Source organism: Heterodontus francisci, chromosome 1 (assembly GCF_036365525.1).
Source record: "Heterodontus francisci isolate sHetFra1 chromosome 1, sHetFra1.hap1, whole genome shotgun sequence".
NCBI classification, from domain to species: Eukaryota; Metazoa; Chordata; class Chondrichthyes; order Heterodontiformes; family Heterodontidae; genus Heterodontus; species Heterodontus francisci.
The window spans coordinates 275,241,279-275,261,859 of record NC_090371.1 but is presented as its reverse complement, the minus strand read 5'-3'; the positions used below and the strand labels follow the sequence as shown (position 1 = coordinate 275,261,859).

The following is a 20,581-nucleotide window of genomic DNA, read 5'->3' as shown; positions in this document are numbered from 1 at the left end:
GTTAAATCTTGGGTTGATGTATTTTCAAATAAACGTTCAATGCCTTTCAGAATTATCATTGCGTTGGGAGATGAAGTCTACTGGAAGATAAAGTTGTTTCCACTTGCCTTACTTCATCTTTTTCAGTCACTAACCAGCACACTTCCAAAAATAAAACACACTGCTTAAAAGCAGTTAAAAAATATTCTCCAGATCATTAATGAGGATGGGGTCTGATGTACAACTGTGCTGTTGTTCCCGCTTCTGTTATGCATTGTCACTCCACGTACTCAGCCACACACCCTGGAGAACACACAAGTGCACTGTAATAATGCAGCCGCTGACACAGACCCAGTTTCTGGGCTTGTTCATCATTTATAATATTTGCTGTCTTTAATTCTTAGTTGCTTGACAATGTTAGCATCTAACCTATATAATTATTGAGCTATATTAGGTCAAGGAGCTGTAAGATAAGTTTTGGACCTGCGTTGTGCCGGTACAATTGAACTCAAGCTTAACGAGGTTAAAGGGATATTTGATGAAGGTGTTCAAAATCTTGAAAGAATAAGGAGAAACTGTTTCCTGTGGCAAAATGATGGCTAACCAAGTGAGAGAGATTTACAGTGATTGATAGAAGAAACAGAGGTGACATGAGGAAACTTTATCTTTTACAGTGAGTAGCGATGATCTGGAATGCACAGCCTGAAAAGGTGGTGGAAGCAGATTCAATAGTAACTTTGAAAGGAGAATTGAATAAAGATTTGAAGGCAAAAAAATTCCAGGGCTATGGGGATTAGGATTAATTGGATAGACCGACCAAACAATTGGTGCAGGCATGTTAGGTCAAGTGGCCTCCTCTGTGCTGTAACATTCTATGATAAAATGGTAACATCTGGTGTGGCTGCATAATGCGGACTACAGGAGTGGTACCAAGTGCTAGAGTGGGAACTGTGGGCTACAGTTTGAACCAAGGGCTGGGATGGCACTATGTGCTGCTGGGGTGGCAAGTGCAACGTTCTATGTTGACATTGCACAGAACAGCACAGTTCCCCATCCGAGCCTCACCAAACTGAAATGCATCAAATGGAGAATGAAAGCTGCATCTCCCAATAGTTGGGACGGCGCAGAGGGAGAAAGAATCATGCCTGGGCTTCAGGTGTCAGGCAGACTGAAGAATGATGGGGTTAAGGTAACAGATCATAGGAGCAATAATCCCAAATTATCTAAGGAAAGAACATTTGAAAAGTTTGTAATTCTATAAGGGGCAGTAATAGGAAGTGTATTTGTGAAAGTATTAAGTATATGTTTTATTGTTCAAATACCAAGTAAGTTGAGAACTAAATGACTGCTTTCAATAAACTGAAAACTCAATCTTATACTGTTAATTGGTGCAAGCTGAAATTAATGGCTTTGCAGTGAAAAATTGTTGTCCAACTGTTTTGGAAGGAAGACCTTAAAACAAATTAGACTTCAACAAAAACTCTTAGTCAAACTTAAAAAAAAACCCTGAAGAGCAGACAACTTTAGCACCGATGAAGTGTTAACGACTGAGGCAGGGGACTATAATAAGAGACTGAGGATTAGATGTTGCAAGCAAACAGAGTGAGAAGCAATGAAAGATTTGGGAAACACACAAACACACACAAATCTGGTCAATGCTTCAATTATCAGCTCCCATTGTGAATATAAACACAGGTTACACTAGCTGGCAAGGGGAATCTCCTGCTACTGCAATAGGCTGTTACTCTATTCAATGAAGAACACAGGTTTATTATTGAAATGTGAGTTGGGATCTGCTTTTATATTTTTCTTCCGAGCTGACTTTTTATGCTGTAGCTGGATCACCTACAATCTTTTGTACTCAGCTGAAGTGTTTGTAAAGCAAATTGTTTTCATTATATAGTTTTAATACTTGACTAAAATAGAAAGACTTGGATTTAAACAGTGATTTTCATGACCTCAGGTTATCCAAAAGCAGTTCATAGCCAATGAATTACTTTTAAAGTGTAAACAGTGCTGTAATGTAAGCAAATGTGGCAGCCAATTTACTCACATCAAACAGCAATAATTGACCAGTTAACCTGTTTTGGTGATGTTGGTTGAGGGATATATGTTGGACAGGTCACGAAAACTTTCTGCTCTTCTCTGAAAAGTGCCTTAAATTTTTTTTTTTTTTTAAATGAGCAGGCAGGCAGAACCTTGGTTTAATGTCTCCCACCAACACATTTGACAGTACGACACTCCCTCAGCACTGCACTGAAGTGTCAGCCTAGACCGTGTGCTGAAGTCTTTGAAGCGGGACTTGAATATACAATTTCTGAACTCAGAGGCAAGGGTGCTACCACTAGGCTAAGCCAACACATTGCAAAAAACATTTTCCAGGGCTTTCCAATCCCATTAAGCCTGATTTTGGGAGCTGGGCAGATGAGTGGTGGTGATGGGAGGGGGGGGGGGGGTGCGGTGGTGGTGGAGGGGAGGGGTACAAATGATTATGAAGCTGGTCTTGCATCTTCCCAGTGATTACTGCCTTGTTAACACTGGGTGGAGGGAACAATGGTGTATCCAACTGTGCAGTGCTGCTATGTCAGATGGGAGGGATTTATAATTTAAGAGGCTCTCCTACAACAGTGTAATTGATTGATGGTTTCAACCAATTTATGCAGAATGATATAAAGCTGCCTTGGGCTGTAATAATAAATGTCCTGAGTCAGCTCCAGGCTGGAAAAAGTTCACAGGTCACCCGCTAGCAATTTTACTTTGAAACCATACTTAATTTTCGATTCTGAAGCGTGAATTATTTCTTTCTCCCACCTCTTCAACTGCCTCTGCATGAAACCAGTCTTTTTATGATTGTTGTTGGAACCTGAGACCTGAACAAACCATCCTGCACACCAACCTGTTCTCTCTCTCTCCTCTCCTTCCCTCAAAGGGGTGCTAGTGGGACTCCTACTGGGAGCCAGCTTAAAAGATGCCAATGAAGCTGATCTCTGATCAGTGAAGTCAGGGAGCTGCAAAGACCATTAAGCAAGTTTTGCGCCAGAATCGAAAATTAAGTATGGTTTCAAAGTAAAATTGCTAGCGAGTGACCTATGAACTTTTTCCAGCCTGTAGCTGACTCAGGACATCTATTATTACAGCCCAGGGCAGCTTTGTATCATTTTGGATAAATTGGTTGAAACCATCATTTTTGATTGTTCCTAAGGGGTCACAGGGGTGCAGAATTGTCATCGTTAATTATGGTTTCAGGTCCGCAAGTCCAAACTTCAACTGGAATAATATTAAGCAGGCTGACAGATTTGATAAAATATCGCTGGTCTGAACTGCAAATAACCATTACAGGTGACTAAAACTGGGATACTTAAACATTGTAAGAGTATGCATCATCCATTCTTGGCTCCCTTCCTCTGCAAGACCGGTGACTTAAACTACTGATCAAGATCACAGCCTCCAACATCAACAATGCCTTACTGGGCTGGCTATTTCCCAAAAGGATTACGATTCCTTATTTCTATTTTTAAAAATCATTGTCATTCACTATCAAATGCCAAAGCACTAGGTTTGTCTGCAATTTAATTGTATTAAGGGCTGTTTTCTCTAGGAAATAGAAGATGGAGAGGTGACCTAATAGAGATCTTCAAAATTACAAACAAGCACGATAGGGTAGATGTAGAGATGATGTTTCTACTTTTAGGTGAGTCCAAATTAGGTAAGGTAATCACTTATAAATCCAATTAGGAATTCAGGAGAAATTTCTTCATTTAAAGAGTGGTTAGAATGAGGAACTCACTCCATATGGAGTGGCTGAGGTGCATTTAAGGGGAAGCTGTGCAAGTACATGAGGGAGAAAGGAATATAAGGGTATGTTGATAAGGTTAGATGAAGTAAGGTGGGAGGAGGGTCATGTGCAACATGACCATCAACAGAGACCAATTAGGCTGAATGGCTTGTTTCAACGATTGTAAAATTCCATGTAATTCTATATAAGGCAGAATAAAGCAGATAAGCAGAATTCAAAGTTTCTTCTGAAGTCACTTTTACTGGATCACCTCATCCCATTGCACATCTGGAAGGAAATCATCAGACACCCTGGAGTATTGTTTAGGTTAGAATTTATGCCGTATAAAATTCTGCCTGTAATTTGTTGCGAGTGTGCTATTTTCTAATGCCGCCCTTTGTACAGGTTTATGCCTCACCAGGGAGTAGCACCTCATGCTAGGTGTGCGACACAAATCTCTTTAAAGGGAAGGTCTTCCTCTAGCTCTCCCTCACTGAATCAGTTCTCAGCTCGAAGGGTGGCACTGCACCTGTCTAATTATCTATATCTATCATATCTTTCATGTCCAGCTCTGCGTGGTTTAGTACTCAATTTGTCACATAACTAGCATTTAAAAATGGATCGAACTAAGGCTGGGATGATGAAGCAACTCCACATTCATGGTCCGCCCAAGATCATAGTTGTAAGATACAAGATAGGGCTTTTACAGTAACTTCAAGAGTTTTCATTAGAACATAGGATAGGAAGGGGTGGTGTGTTTAAAATTATGAAGGGATGGGTCAAAGCAGATAGAAACAGACTTTTGCCAAAGACTGAGGGGTCTAGAATGAGGGGACCAAGATTCAAGATTAAATGGAAGCTATCTAGAATGGAGTGGAGGAGATTTTTAAAAATAAGACAATAAACAGGCTGACAGATCCTATAAACTGCCACTGATCTGAACTGCAAGTAACCATTACAGGCAACCAAAGCTGGGAAACTTAACATTATATGAACATACATCATCCATTCTCCCCTTCTCTCCATGGCTGGTGACTTCACTGATTAAAATCACTGCCTCCAGCATTGACAATACTGTCAGTGCTGACTAATTCCCAAAATTTTTGAACATGTCATGCCCAATAAAGACATATCATATTCCTGACTTTTAAGATACAAACTTCATTCAACGTGGACTCCTTGAAATTGACATTTCCTTAAAAAAAAAAGTGGACAATGTGCTGCAAAGATGGCTGCTGAATGTCAGATGATCTGGCCCGTGTATTCAAAAACTGCCTCAATGTCTCAAAACGACAAAAGGATAGATTCCAGACTAACAGGTGTTAATTACACCCATCCTGAAACTATCAAGAGACATTCCTGAATGGAATGGGTCTTCTGAGACAAAGATGTGAAGTAGCCATATCATAACGAAATGGACCATCCAGACATCAACATTTAATCATGGATTCCACATTCTGGTCCATTGCGTGGTCACAACAAACAGAAATTCTAATGTGTTGAATTTTGACTTTAAAAGGTAGCCCTCTGGAGAAAGGAGAGCGATCACAAGAACATCACAGAAAACAGTCCAGCCAAGGGCTGTGGAAGGATCCAGCCAGGCAAGAAGAAACAGCCCTGATGCAAATTCTACACTTAAACTTGCTGCAACAGAGAACTGAAGGTGATCACCGCCTCCAGTCTGAAGTCTTAACCACCAAAAATCTACAACACCTCAACAAGTTCAAACTACAAACACCTAGGCCTGCATTTTTAAAAGAGACTGCCCTCTGGAGAAGTTTCAGCAGATTTACTGTAAACCACAAACACCAACCTCACTTTGAATTACATCTTACCCTTTTTCTCTCTATCGATCTATTCTTGAGTGTGTGTGTGTGGGTGTGAATGCGTGCACGGGTGAGTTATCTTTTGTTTAACCTACAAGGAAAACCTGTCATTTGTCTGTTTATTTGACCCTAACAAACTTAGGGAGTAACTCATCATTTTAAACAAAACACGATTGCGGGCAGTGGAAAAGTGAACAGTGGGAACCACCCATACCCATTACCACCAGTCCGTAACAAACATCACTGGCACTATTACAAAACCAAAGCATTAGGTTTGCCTGCAGTTTAATTGCATTAAGCAGAATTACAGTCAGTGATTGAAGCAGAGACCAAGGGAGTGAATTTCCTCAGAGCTGCTCCCGTTCCTATGCAAGAAGAGCGGCAGAAGTTATGATGACGTTGTGGGAGCAGCTTGTAAGAAGATCCTGATCCATGGTCAACATTTAAGAATAGGTTTCATGGGTGGTTACACAAAAGGGAAATAAAGGGATAAAATAACAGAGCAGGCATATGAGCTTAGGTAGAGGATAAACACCAAGATGGACTGGTTGGGCTGAACCAATTTCTTATGTAGTAACAGCATAGATTTATATTGGGCTAATATCCCTCCTGCAACTTAAAACAAACCATTACACATGTGCAACAATGAAGAAGTTGATTTAGATTGATCTGCTTCAAAGTCAGAAAGTTAACATACAGGTACAGCAAGCAATTAGGAAGGTAACTGGTATATAGGTCTTTATTGCAAAGTGGTTGGAGTACAAGTGTAAGGAAGTGTTGCTGCAATTGTACAGGGCTTTAGGAGGCCACAGCTGGAGTACTGTGTATAGTTTTGGTCTCTGTACCTCAGGAAGGATATATTTGCCTTAGAGGAGTGCACTGAAGGTAGATTGATTACTGAAATGAGAGGGTTGCCCTGAGGACAGATTGAGTAGAATGGGCTCATACTTTTTAGATTTTAGAAGAATTAGGTCGGGTGAAATTTTAAGTGGCCTGTGGTGATGGGCTGGGAAGTGATGGGGGTGGGGGTGGGGGTGGGGGGGGGGGGGGCAGACACAATAGCATGGAGTGGTGTCAGATGGTGTGCCCAATGTTGTCCTACCCCCATGCCATTTTGTCCAAGGGAAGTCCGCTGGGAGGCTAATTGAGCCGCTTAAGGGGCCCATTAAGAGCCACCTCCTGCCTCCAATGTTGAAGGGGCCTGCCGCTGCATAGAGAAGTCTTCTAGCTGTTGGGGGAGCGCTCCTGATCAGGCACCTGTGGCCCACAGAGGCCCCCTCCCCAGAGGCAAAGCCCCCTGCCCCTGAAAGACCCCCTGACCTCAGTAATGACACTCCTCTAATGCCTTGCCGGGGCCTGCCTGAGTGACCTCTTATCTGTCCTCTGGAGCCTCCTTCAACCTCCCTGCTCCTGCAGTGGCCACCGCTCCTGGTGGTGCTGCTGGGACTGCTGAGCTGCCGGCCCTCTGATTGGCTGGCAGCTCTTGGGTGGGATCTTGTCCCTGAACAGAGTTGGCATCCCTGATGGCAGGCAGTTAATTGTCTGCCTGCCGCTGAATTCGGCCAGGGGTCCGATAAAGGGCCGAGGCGGCGACACCTTCTGCCCCACCTTCCAGCCAGTTACCGGGACCCCCACCACCAAAATAAAATCCAGCCCGTGACCTCACTGAAACACAGAAGATTCTGGAACGATTGACAGGGTAGATGCTGAGAGGCTGTTTTCCCTTGGTTATGAGCCTAGAACCATGGGGTACAGTCTTGGGACAAGAGGTCAGCCACTTTGGACAGAGATAAGGAGAAAGTACTTCACTCAGAGGGTTGTGAATCTTTGGAATTCTCTATCCCAGAGGGCTGTAGATGCTCAATCGTTGAGCATATTCACGGCTGAGATCAAAATATATTTTTGCAATCTAAATGAATCAAGAGACATGGGGATTGGGCATGAAAGTGGAGTTGAGATCAAAAATCAGCCATCATCTTACTGAATGGTGGAGCAGGCTTGAGCAGCTCAGCATTCCCAGCCGTACTACTGGGAGCGAGGCCCGGAGCAGCGAGCTTACTCCTGCTCCTATTTCTCATGTTCTTTACCCTTCCTGCTCGATGAGCAGCACAGCAACAAATAAAGGAGGTGGTAGAATTTGTATCATGTGTCTGGAGCTATGAAATTTGTTGACTAAAATTTCCACCCTAAGAACCAACAAGGCCTGGAATTCCTGAGGCTCACTTTATCACACTTTGTTTATAATGAAGCACTTGAACTATCATAACAATTCGGTTATCAATACTCTTTGATTCAAGGTCAAATTACATTAAATACACAAAGTGAATGGAATGCACGCTAACATAGGGTCATAGAGCCCCTTTGACAGAAACCAGTATCAAATGTGCATTTGGTCCAGATAAATACCAATGTCCACCACAGTATACTGTTTCTCTCAGCCTTCCTTGCCCACTACAGCTCAAAGTACCCTTTGCGTGGTGAGATTGCACAGTGTAGTCTGTGGAAATATGATGGGATAAGTGGCCCCATTCTGTGCAATAAGCTTCCAGGGGTCTGTAATTACTGCATTGCATATGTCCAAAAAGCTGCCAAGGGTAATGTTTAGTCTATGATAAACAAAGGCATATTTTAGTACACGCAGTTAAGAGAAGCCTGACATGAAATATTGGAATTTAAGAAAAACACAAGGGAAAGATGAGAAATGAGCTGAGTCGCTAAAGCACAAAGTCAAAATGACTTCCAACGAGTTGAATGATGGCATTCAACAAGGGATTTTTCAAAAAAAGATACTGAAGCCCATCTCAATCGTTTTCTGTTAATTGAATAAGGAGGACATGGTATTAAACAAGCTTTCATACTGCACAATGTCACAAGCTTGCTAGCACACAGTTGGTGCGGAATTTAAAATCTTAATCACAGCAGTTGCTAGCACAGTGCACTTGAATTTTTCTTAAATCACATTACTGCATTGTCAGGCTTCTTTTAACTGCTTATGCTGAAATATGCCTTTATTTAGCCATGGCAGCTTCGGGGACATGTGCACTGCAGTAACCGCAGAGCCATGGAAGCGTATAGCACAGAAAGGGGCCAGTCAGCCCATTATAGCTTGCATCAGCTCTTTGCTAGTGCAATCCAAAACTAACTCCACTGCCCATCTCTCTCTTTCGTCTGATATATTCCTCTGTTTCAGAAAGTGAAAGCTCTAAGCAGCCTCAAATCTTTGGAGTGTAACGCATCATCACCCGCAGCTCATTACTTCCTCCACAGATAGTCATTTTGGAATCACAGCCATCGCATTTAATTACAGTTTTACCTTTCTTTTTTGTTACAGAATAGTTTTACGCTCATCAAGATGAAAGATATTTGAGCTGGGAAAAGGAACCTATCGCATTTTAGGCATCCAGTATCGGCATTGAGCACTCCCAAGTCAGGTACAGCACAGCCAGAAGCAGAGTAAAACTCCCTCTACTCTGCCCCAACAAAGTGGTTCAATCCCAACTTTCCAACAACAGCCCTCATACACCAGTGTGTCATTTTTCCATTTCTCACATTAGATATTCTGTGGCCTCCGAGAGTGAGATTACCAATCAGTGTTGAATTAGGGATGGTTTGTAGTGAACATCCATGCCCAGTTAGGGACTGCACTGAGGCTGCCAAACTCATTTCACCTGTAGAATTGTCAGCCTCCAGGACTGTCCTGGAGTTTTCAGGAATTAAAGATTAATCTCCAGGGTGTGAACACCATCCAGGAGAAAAAACATATGAGTATTAAAAAAAAATTGTCTTTGACCACTTTCATTTTTTATTGATAATAATTTTGGAGAGGGAGTGAAGGCGGCTGTGTGACAGCTAAAATTCAACCGGTTCAGGTAATGAAGAGTCTTTTCGCTTTCTGATTGACAATGCGCCATGGGGATGGGTGTGCCGGGAAACCAATGGCAGAAGCGTGAGGGCGGGGTAGTGGGAGGCAGGAGGTCATGTGATGAAACCTCCTAGAATAAACTGAACCAGATGTTGGCAACCCTATTGACATGAGGCCTTTATAGCCCGTGATGGAGACCATTCGCATCCCAACAATTGGGGCTCGACTTAAACCCAGTTCTCAGAAGTGAAAGGACTGTGATTACTGGTGCCACCTAATTGCCCTGCCCTTGAATAATAGACAAACAGATCTCCTGTGGTTAAGCACAATGTCTGGGTTTGGAAGCTTATTGGTGGGGAGAAAAGTTTGTGCAGGGAACTAGCAATGGTGGATGAGACAGCGTTGCTTTTTCCCACCAGTGATCTGATTGGTCTGTGGCATCATACAGTGAGCCAGAAGTCAATACAATATTACAATAATATAGTATTCCAGGCATATCTTCCACTCATATTTGATCTCAGTCATGTTTAAAATATTAATGAGTTAAAAATGCAGAGCTAAAATTGCATTTCACTGAAGATAGAGCAACTGCAATTTGAACAGCGCACAATAACTGTTAAGTGAGGCACAGGAGGGCACAAGGGAGCTTGTATTTATATAGTGACTTTCATATCCTACCCACAGTGAGATATTGCTAGCACTATAGTACATCCACACAAATAAAAAACTTGCACTTATATAGCATCTTTCACGTCCTCAGGATGTCCCAAAATGCTTCACAGCCAATGAAGTGCAGCAGTGGCTGTTATGTAGGCAAACAGATAATTTGCACACAGCGAGTTCCTACAAACAGCAATGAGGTAAATGACCAGTTAATCTGTTTTTAGTGCTCTTGGTTGAGGGATAAATATTGGTCAGACTCCAGTACAATTCTCTCTGCTCTTCCAGCAGATCTTTGACATCCAACAGGGGAGGCAGGTAGGGCCTCAGTTTACCATCTCACACAAAAGACAGCAGCTGCAACAGTGCAGCACTCCCTCAGTTCTACACAACAGTGGCAGCCTAGGTCATATGGTCACGTCCCTTGCGTGGGGCTTGGGCTCACAACCCTGAATCAGAGGCGAGTGCAATATCAATTGAGCCACGGCTAAACAGTGAAACACAAAATGAAATTATTGAGGACTTTATTATATAAGTAAATTATAACTCAAGAAGATAATTATAGACAAAAATAACAGCATTTCTCAGGAAATAAAGGCTGACAGGAAGAGGCAATGTAGCTTTGTAATAACTATTGCCCCTGTCAATGAACCCCAGCTATCTGAGCTACCAATTAAGATTAGTCTTGTAGATGGCTACTTACTGCAGGCTTTACTGTAATGTTGTTCACCCAGTGGGATGACTGTTGGCTCCGTCAGTCTCTGTTAAATAGGGAACGGCAGATTTATACAGCCTTTTTTTGCCCCTATCTCAGGTCAGATGGTCACTGAACACATATTCCCTGCCCATGGTCTAATGACAGTGTCACAAGACCACTCATCATCACTTAAAAGCATTCTGCTCTGCAAACAGACTGGTAAACCAAGCTTGTGGGTCTGTTTGCTAAACCTTCTTTAAGGAATGCAGCTACACGAACTTCAGCAGCAAGCATAAACATGACAGTTCAAAATAGATCCTTTTGTGATTACATTATACCGTCTAAAATTCTAAATGTAGGAAGTTGTTACCTTTTTTTGTGTCATGCTCTCAAACACGTGCACTGTCCCAAACTGGTGCTTTTCGTCAAGTCAATATTCAGCAAATAATGATTTCTCACGATTGAATCTCAAACATTTGCCAGAATCACCTCGTTGTACATCACTGTATATTTGAAGACCTATTAGCTCTAATGTGCTCATTCAGCAGGTTAGGAAGCTGCCATCCTACATTCTAACTCCTTTGAATACCTTATTTGTGTGGGGTGAAGGTGACTAGACCACTTCAACCTGGTTTCACTGGCATCTTTCACAGAATCTTAGAAATCGAGGATAACTGGAAAATATCAGCTTGTGTTCTAGTCTATTTCCCTCCCTCAAGTATCCACCCAAGAGGGAAACTGAATGTTATTGCTGATACTTGCACTGTGATATGGCTGTCAGATTTAATGAAACCAAGCTTCTCCATCATCAGCATGAGGGATTTCCTCATGTCTCCAGAGATTATCAGGAAACGGTTTGATTCTGACTTGCAGTTCAAGAGTGTTAGAAGTGTTTTAGTCTCAAATACCATCATCATTCCTCATATCTAGGAGCACAAAAATATAAAAAGCACTTACTTAGGAAATTTCTCTAAAACTGACTGACATATTTTCCCAAACACATGCACTGCCTCAAATTGCTGAAAGTTTTCTTCTCTTCAATCAATATTCATTTAATATTGAACAATCATATCCCATATTAAGGTTGTAGAGTTTGCAGTCAAGTGCATGCTTCTGACCTTCCTTGAAAACCAACATCTGATGGAAGACAATAAAAGCAGCAACAACTTACATTTATCTAGCAGACTGAATATAGTAAAACATCCCAAGTTGCGCCATGGAAGTGTCAAACAAAATTTGACACCAAGCCACGTAAGATGATATTAGGGCAGGTGGACAAAAGCTTGGTCAAAGAGATAAGCTTTAAGGAACATCTTAAAGGAGGAGAGTGGGAAGAGGTTTAGGGAGGGAATTCTGGAGCCTAGGACCGAGGTAGCTGAAGGTATGGCCATCAATGGTGGAGCGATGAAAATTGGGGATGCTCAAGAGGTCAGAATTGGTGGAGTGCAGAGATTTTGGAGGATTGTAGGGTTGGAGCAGGTAACAGAGATTCAGGTGGGGGAAGCCATAGAGGGATTTGAAAACAAGGATGAGAATTTTAAAATCAAGGCATTACCCAGACTGGGACCAATGTAGTTCAGTGAGCACAAGGATGATAGCTGAAACAGACTTGGTGTGAGTAACGCTACAGGCAGCAGAGTTTTGGATGAGCTCCTAGCTTACGGATATTTCATAAGACTGGAATATGTAGTCACTTTTGTTGCATAAACATTTGTGTTCAGATTCCTTAGGTGATTTTTTTCAGGATATCCTGCAGCTGTCTCACAACGTACCACTGCAGTATTATCCAGATAAACCTCCTGTACTACATTCTATTTTCTCACAAACAGCAAAACTGAAGCTCCCTCTCGTGAGCCTTCTGCCAGGTTACACTGCAAGCTGTATAGTTACATGAAGAGAACTTGCATTCATATAGCACCTTTCACAAACTCAGGATGTCCGAAAGCATTTCACGGCCAATGAAGTAGTCACTGTTGTGATGGAGGGAATCTCAGCAGCCAATTTGCTCCCAGCAAGCTCCCACAAACAACAATGAGAGAAACGACCAATTATCTTTGTGATCTTGCTTGAGGGATGGCAGTTGGCCAGGACACCGAAAGAACTCCTGGTTGCATGGGATCTTTTTTGTCCACCTGAGAGGGCAGAGGGCAGTCTCGGTTTAACGTCTCATCTGAAAGATGGCACCTCTGACAGTGCAGCACTCCCTCCTTCAGTACTGCACTGGAGTGCCAACTTAGATCATGCACTCAAATCTTTGGAGTCAACCCATGACTTTTCTACTTGGAGGCAGAAGTGCTAGCACTGAATCAAGGCTGACATCAGGGGCTGGATTTTCCCTGTGGGCTTCTGAACCCTGATGTTAAGCACAAATGGGAGTCAGAAGCTCGCACGATTTGGCAACACTCAATGTGATTTTCCCCGGAGAGGCCATTAATGGCCAGAGGGCGGACATGCCGTCCAATTAAAGGCAGCAGATGGGCTTTCAAAGCTGAAGGGCCAATCAGAGGCCCTTCAGCTTGACAGCAGCGGCAGGATGCCATGGCAGTTGTGAAGGAGAGGGTGCTTCATAATAGAGACATCCTCTCTCCAACTTTTAATTTAAAATAAAAATGGCCTTTTACAGCTGGGCCACCACTGGGGTGGAAGGAGGACGTGGGGAAGAGGGGTGGGCGAGCAATGTGGGGGGGGGGGGGGGGGAAGAGCCCCTCCACAGGGTGGCCTGCAGCTGCTGCACACTGCACCCAGGCAGGTAGGAAGGGCCTCTAAGCTTGCCTGGAGTGCAGGCCCCCCGGTCCTCATCAAGAGGTCGCCTCTAGGCAGCTAAACTGTTCCTCACTCCTTCCGGGTACCTGGAAGCTTACTGAAAAGTCCGAGTTGGCCTCCTTCAATTGGCCTTAAACGGCCGTTAATAAGTTTAATCAGCCACCCGCTGTGGGTGGGCGGGTAGCCCTGCTGCCCTCCCATCACCCCTTGGGAAAACGGCCTGTAGTGGAGATGGAGCCGGGGAACCGGCACACAGGTCAGTGGTACAAAATTACGCGCCCGCTCACCTCCGTTCTAAGCTCCAGCCGGGGCCAAAAATCAGGCCCCAGATCTTTAACTGCTGCCTACATCAAAAGTAATTAAATTATGCTGTAGTGAGAGCTTGTGAATTAAATCTGGACCTTTTTATATATTACCAGAGCCCATCACTGAATAGTAACTAGCTTAGTGGCTATTAGGTACGATCATTTTTATTAATAGTCGTTTGGTCGTACAGAACTTGAGAATTGCTGAAAATAGAGACATATTGTTGAAGCTTTTCATCTTGCACTCATCAGGACAATACGCAAGAATAACCAATGTAAGGGAAAAAAACAAGTTATACTGCATGAGAAGAGAGTGCTGATTGGTTGGCAAGTGAACTCTGTTTGGTAGAGGTGCTGCCATGGAGAATGCACCAGTTTACAGTGACTGACAGTTAACTGCCAAGCTTTGTTTGAAATTTAAACCAGGCAGCTTGACTCTGATTTGTCAAGGCAGTGCCCTGAGGAATGAACCAGCGAATGGCTGTCACTTATTTTGTTCAGTTGAAACATGCACTATGTACATGTTCTTTCTGTCTGCAAAGAACAGGGCCCTGTGTATTAATATACGTAGCTTCCAGTACGCGCAAATGTGCCACGCTGCAAACCCTATTGACAATCTTAAATTGATTGCCAGCGTAATTCTTAGCACACTGCGGATTGCTTAGCAAACGTTGTCCAATCACGGAATCACATCTAATTTTGGAGACTGTGTTTTGAGTTTTGCAAGCACGGGCTGGTTGGGTACGGCCTGTACCTTGCCCGTTGCAAACAGCGGAAGGGACATGTTGTTTGATACGATGCGCCAGTCTTTGGGACGTATGGCCTATATACCTAGCATCACACTGGCATTGAAATTCATTTATCACATTACTCATTTGTGAGATAGGCAGGATATCTTTTTGGCTTGACAGCAGCATCCTGTTAGAGGCAAAAACCACACATGTTGCTACTGCATAGTAACAGTGTGAAACAGCTATCTCTACCTATTGCTCAAATTTTTGGGATACATTACCCTTCCAGGGTAATTTGAAGTAGATTGGGCACTTTTCAGGGCCAAAAATGACAGCCGTAGGCCCGTTCATAAGATTGCGCGATATACAGTGAGAAATCATCTGATCAGGGTAGCCATGGTCATGCAGGATGTTTTTGATTCGCCCTATTTCAGCATCAAGCTTGCATGGTGAGCAAATGGCTCGGGCCCTTTTAAGTGGTTGCTGATAAGGCCAATCTTATAGCGTGTGGAACTGCAAAAATCCCAATGCGTGTATTGACCAAAGTAGGTTTGCAGCAGACCATGGCAGAGAACCCCTTAACAGATTTCTCAACTAGTACGTCAAGGAAAGGAAGCTCATTTGACTGCTCCATTTCAAAGGTGAATTTGAGCGCAGGATGGAGCCCATTAAGACGTGCAAGGAAATTATTGCATGCAGCTGCGGATTCAAATATCGCAAACATATCATCTACATATTGGAAATATGCAAGAAGTAGGAGCTTAGGTGTCATACCCTCGAAAAGACAGTTCTCATGGAATCCAACGAAGATGTTTGAAAGAGCTGGGCCTAGAGGGGATCCCATAGCAACACCATCTATTTGGGCATACATGGTATCGTTAAAACTGAACTCAACTGTGCAAGTTGCCGAGTTCATAATTTCAACGAATTCATGCAATGGTGGTGGGTCGAGATTGCCATGATATAGTGCAAATATCTATGGTTTCCTTAAGTGGTACATTGGTGAATAGGCTAGCAATGTCAAATGAGCACATGGACATGGCATTGCTATCGATATGCAAGTCCTGAATGGTCTTCACAAATGTGAAGGAATCCTGCCTTAGGAAGACTGGCGGATAGCATCAAACAACATGTCCCTTCTGCTGTTCGCAATGGGCAAGGTACAGGCCATACTCAACCAGCCCATGCTTGCAAAACTCGAAACACAGTCTCCAACATTGGATATGATTCCGTGATTGGACAACATTTGCTAAACAATCCACAGTGTGCTAAGTAATACGCTGACAACCAATTTAAGATTGTCAGTAGGGCTCGCAGTGTGACACATTTGCGCGTACTAGAAGCTACATACATTAATACACAGGGCCCTGTTCTTTGCAGACAGAAAGAACATGTACACACATTGCATCTGTTTCAACTGAACAAAATAAGTGACAGCCATTCGCTGGTTCATTCTTCAGGGCAATGCCTTGACCAATCAGAGTCAAGTTGCCTGGTTTAAATTTCAAACAAAGCTTGGCAGTTAACTGTCAGTCACTGTAAACTGGTGCATTCTCCATGGCAACGTCTCTACCAAACAGAGTTCACTTGCCAACCAATCAGCACTCTCTTCTCATGCAGTATAAGTTGTTGTTTTCCCTTACATTGGCTATTCTTGCGTATTGTTCTGATGAGTGCAAGTCGAACAGCTTCGACAACATGTCTCTATTTTCAGCAATTCTCAATTTTTATTATTGTTAAACAGTGGTTTAGAATGCACCAACAGCAGCCAAAGATACATAGATTATTGCTTGTTAAAACTGTACAGTGTAATCAAGAGACAAGAGCCTAAATTGGTTAAAAATGGTTCAGTTTCTAAATGACAGTCCATTATGTTTTATACAATATATACTGACATTGACTTTTAGGCTAAGCCATAATATTATCGGGCCTCAGGTGTGCAACAGTAGCCTCAAAGCCTGGATAAAACATATCGGGTCACTCCTGAAACTTTAGGGTCAATAGTTTCCTGTTAAAACCCTGAAATGCAGTCAAATATTTTACAATTATGTTTTCATTGGTACCCTTTTGGGACAGTGGTAAGCAGAGTGCAAACTCATAATCCATCCAGCGAACTCAGGAAAGCCTCTAACTCAGGACATATTTCAGGCTGTGCTTGAAAATAAGCTTTCAATATCTGGCTTATGACTCCATAAAACTTCTCGCTCAAATGGTTAACAAACAGCATCTGCTCAACATCAAAGACAAAAGCCTCAAATGTGCTATAGATGTGAAAGGGGATCTACTGCACAAAGGAATGAGCAGAGGAATAAAGTCTGCAACACTGAACAAAGCACACATTTGTATCTGTGAAGGGCTTGATCCAGAGAAGACCAGCAAAACACATTTCTCAGAAAAGTCTTTGCATAGAAATCTACCCTCTTTCCACTGCAGTGACAAGTAGGAAGTGGCAGAAGTTTTGTTAGAATTGAAAAATCACATATTAAAAAGGATAGAACCAGCTCAAAGCCACAATTTTAGCACAGCAGGTGTGTTGAAATTATTACAGCAATATGTTGGCTTCCTACATTTACCATGCTCCAGCATTACAAATGAGCATTTATTTAGCCAGAGGAAATCTGTGAAGAATAATGATTCAATTTGAACAAGTTATCTTGTAGCAAAAGAATACTTTCAGCCTGATACGTATTTTGGAAATGTAGCAGTATTTGCTGCTGACTGTATCCCACACAGGCATCTTTCTCTGCAGATCTGAAAGTAAATTAAAATAGCGGAGAGAGAAATTTCAGGCTGTAAGCATTTATGCACATTTATATGACTCCATTACCTAGGTTTTAAATGGAGGTAAGTATAACAAAGCATTCAAGGTCACAAGTGAGTTCAGAAGGTCCTACGAGTTAAAAATTGTCCTTAATGCCTAAACATCAATTTGGTCTCAATAACAAGCATGTTATGAAAGATTAATTTTAATGGGAACTGCAATAACACAGTGAGTGATTTAATACGGCTAAAAATGTTACTTCTCCCCATTTGTGTTTGGCTGTCACACTGAAAATTTGAGTAGAGGCTGAGGTTAAGAAACACCGGGACTGAAACTCTGAAGCTACCATGATAACTATGGAGGGACTATGTCAGAGGGGCAGAATATTATACCAGGACCCAGATATCTGCATCTTGGTCTAATATGTTGCAGAATCCAGGGCAGTCTCTGTATTTTAATAGTCTGTTCTGGAACCAGTTTATATTTTCATACTCTATGGATCACTGAGATTGCCCATGTTTGAAAGGTAGTAATATATGACAACACATAGTGATAGGAACATAGGAAATAGAAGCAGGAATTGATCATTCAGCCCATCGAGCCTGCTCCGCCATTCAAACAAATCATGGCTGATCATTTACTTCCAAGCCATTTTTCCCCACTACCCCCATATCCCTTGATGTCATTAGTAACTAGAAATCTATTGATTTCTGTCTTTAAAATGCTCAATGATTGAGCTTCCGCAGCCCTCTGGGGAGAGAATTCCAAAGATTCACCATCCTCTGAGTGAAGAAATTCCTCCTCATCTCAGTCTTAAATGGCCTACCCTTTATTCTGAGACTATGTCCCTGGTTCTAGACTCACCAGCCAGGGGAAACATCCTATCTATATCCACCCTGTGATGCCCTGTAAGAATTTAGTAAGTTTCAATGAGATCACCTCTTATTCTTCAAAACTCTAGAGAATACAGGCCCAGTTTATGCAATCTCTCCTCATGAGACAATTCCACCACCCCAGGGATTAGTCTGGTTAATATGGTTAATTCCCAGTGATCAACTGTTGAATTCTCCTTATCAAGCTTGCATCGATTACAATCATGATTGCTCCTCCTTAGGTGTGAACATCAGAATCTACTTGGAATAACTCAGCAGCCAGTGACATTCCAGAACGGTTCTTTATCATAAGAGACCAAAATTGGAATTAAAAATTGCTCCCAAGGTCTATGGTAGATGCTATGAAAAGCATTGAAATGACTTAACACTGCAATCTCATTGAAGGGGCTCACTGTGTGGTTAATATAATCAGCTAGATCCCAGGATATGATCAGTGTCTTTAATAGTTTCTGGGCGTTTATGATCTATTTAAATGTGGCTTTAGGAAGCATGAATGTGCTCTGATTTCATTCACGCAGTTGGCTCCCTTTCCCAATCTACTCAATACAGGATCACAGTGGGGGGGGGGGGGGGAGGGCTTTTCCTGTTATTGGGGTCAGAACTTTGAAAAGCTTTTAGGGGCAGTGTTACGTTTGCAATATTTCCATGTGTAGTGACCGGATCAATTCTTCCTTCTACATACTGTTTCAGTGGCAAAGCTGGTGAGATGATAAAAAAAATCCTCCTGTGGCTTGCTCTGTACTCTTTTGTTTCTTTTAACTGCATTCTTATGGCACAAATCACACTAAAAATTGAAAAACTTCCCAAACATGCCGCACCTGATCGGCGTGAGTAATGATTAAATGAGTTGAAACTTACATTTTAAAAGAGATAATATTGTGTGGGTTTGACAATTCTTTGGGCCCCAATTGTTTATTCTGATTTCTGCCCATTTCTGCCTATTTTAAGTTTGAGCGTAATCTAACAAGATTGGAGAGAACAGTTAGGCGTAACTTGGCATCAGCAAAATGAGGACAACATTGGGTGTATTCTTGGCTCCAACCTCCACGTTATGCTCAAGGAAGAAACTCCAGGCCAAAAAGTTTAATGGTGGACAAGAGCGGAAAGGTTAAGCTGTGCCCAATTAGTGCAACAGAGTTCAAGATTAACCAACCCTAAGGTCAACACTCTTCTGAAAAGAAATGCAACTACTGCGACCTCAGACATCCTAATCAGTAGAACTGCCTCTATGCTGTCATTTATTCACTTTCTTGTCGTGATGCTTTGGCCCTGCAGCGAGTTGTGTTTATTGCTCATCTTTATTCATTCACTTTTTTGCCTTCAGGTAACAAACAAACTAAGAGGTGCCTGATCTTCTTTGCCTTAATCTTTCGCCTGAAGAAGCTTTGAGATTCCAGCAAAATTGCTTTGAAACCTTTGCTTGTATCTAGCACATTTTGTTTATACCAGATGGTTAAACTGTTTACGTTTTTGACTAAAAGTATTCTCTTAAAGATTAAAAAAAAGAATTAGTAGTCATTAAGAGAAGGGATAATCCAATTCTACTTTTTTGTATCGAAGGATAATGGTAAGCATAATTGCAACTGAGAAGGTACAGGTCAGCACTATCGCCCAGTTCCCCATTGCACTCAGAATCTATCTCATTTCCAAAAGATAGGCCAGTAAGTTTCCAGTATTTCTTCACACGCAAAGGCATCATTTGACAACAAAATCTAAAGCACCAATTTCATCAACTAGTTTTTGGAACCAGTCAACTTATTTGCCATCAGTTTGGAGGAGAATGTCGGGCCCTACAGCTGAACTAAGCACCCCTGGGGATCGGGGGAAAGCTGACCGTGCTTCATGCTCATGACCTTGGACTAGTGATCCCTGATGGAAGCTGTGTGTTGGGACAGGAATGGCTTTGGCTGCATTGTGCCTTAAGATTGGCTTGAATGCCAGCAGTATGGTAGTTCTGGCATGAAGAATGGGTGAGGTGCCAAAAAGTGCTCAGTATCCGCAGAATATACCAGAGCAGGGAGTCAATCAATACCTTTAGGAGAGAAAGGGAGGGGGAAAAAATGATAGAAAAAGGAGTGAGGAGAAAAGAAAATGACCAATCTTCTTCTACCCTACACAACGTTTTCTGACGAAAGGTCAACCTGAAACATTAATGCGGTTTCTCTCTCCACAGATGCTGCCTGACCTGCTGAGTATTTCCAGCAATTTCTCTTTTTATACAGCATTTACTGAAATCTCTGTACTAATTGTACATTCCTGTCCCACCATATCACCAACATATTAAAAATGCGATACCTGTGCACACTTCTGGTCAACTTTTCCCATTATA

General features: G+C 42.4%; 1 protein-coding gene across 6 annotated transcripts in view; it reads right to left on the bottom strand.

The window, feature by feature from the left end:
- The window catches only part of tbck (TBC1 domain containing kinase), a 196,372-nt gene that overhangs the window by 4,718 nt on the left and 171,073 nt on the right, over positions 1-20,581 (bottom strand). The window lies entirely within an intron of this gene.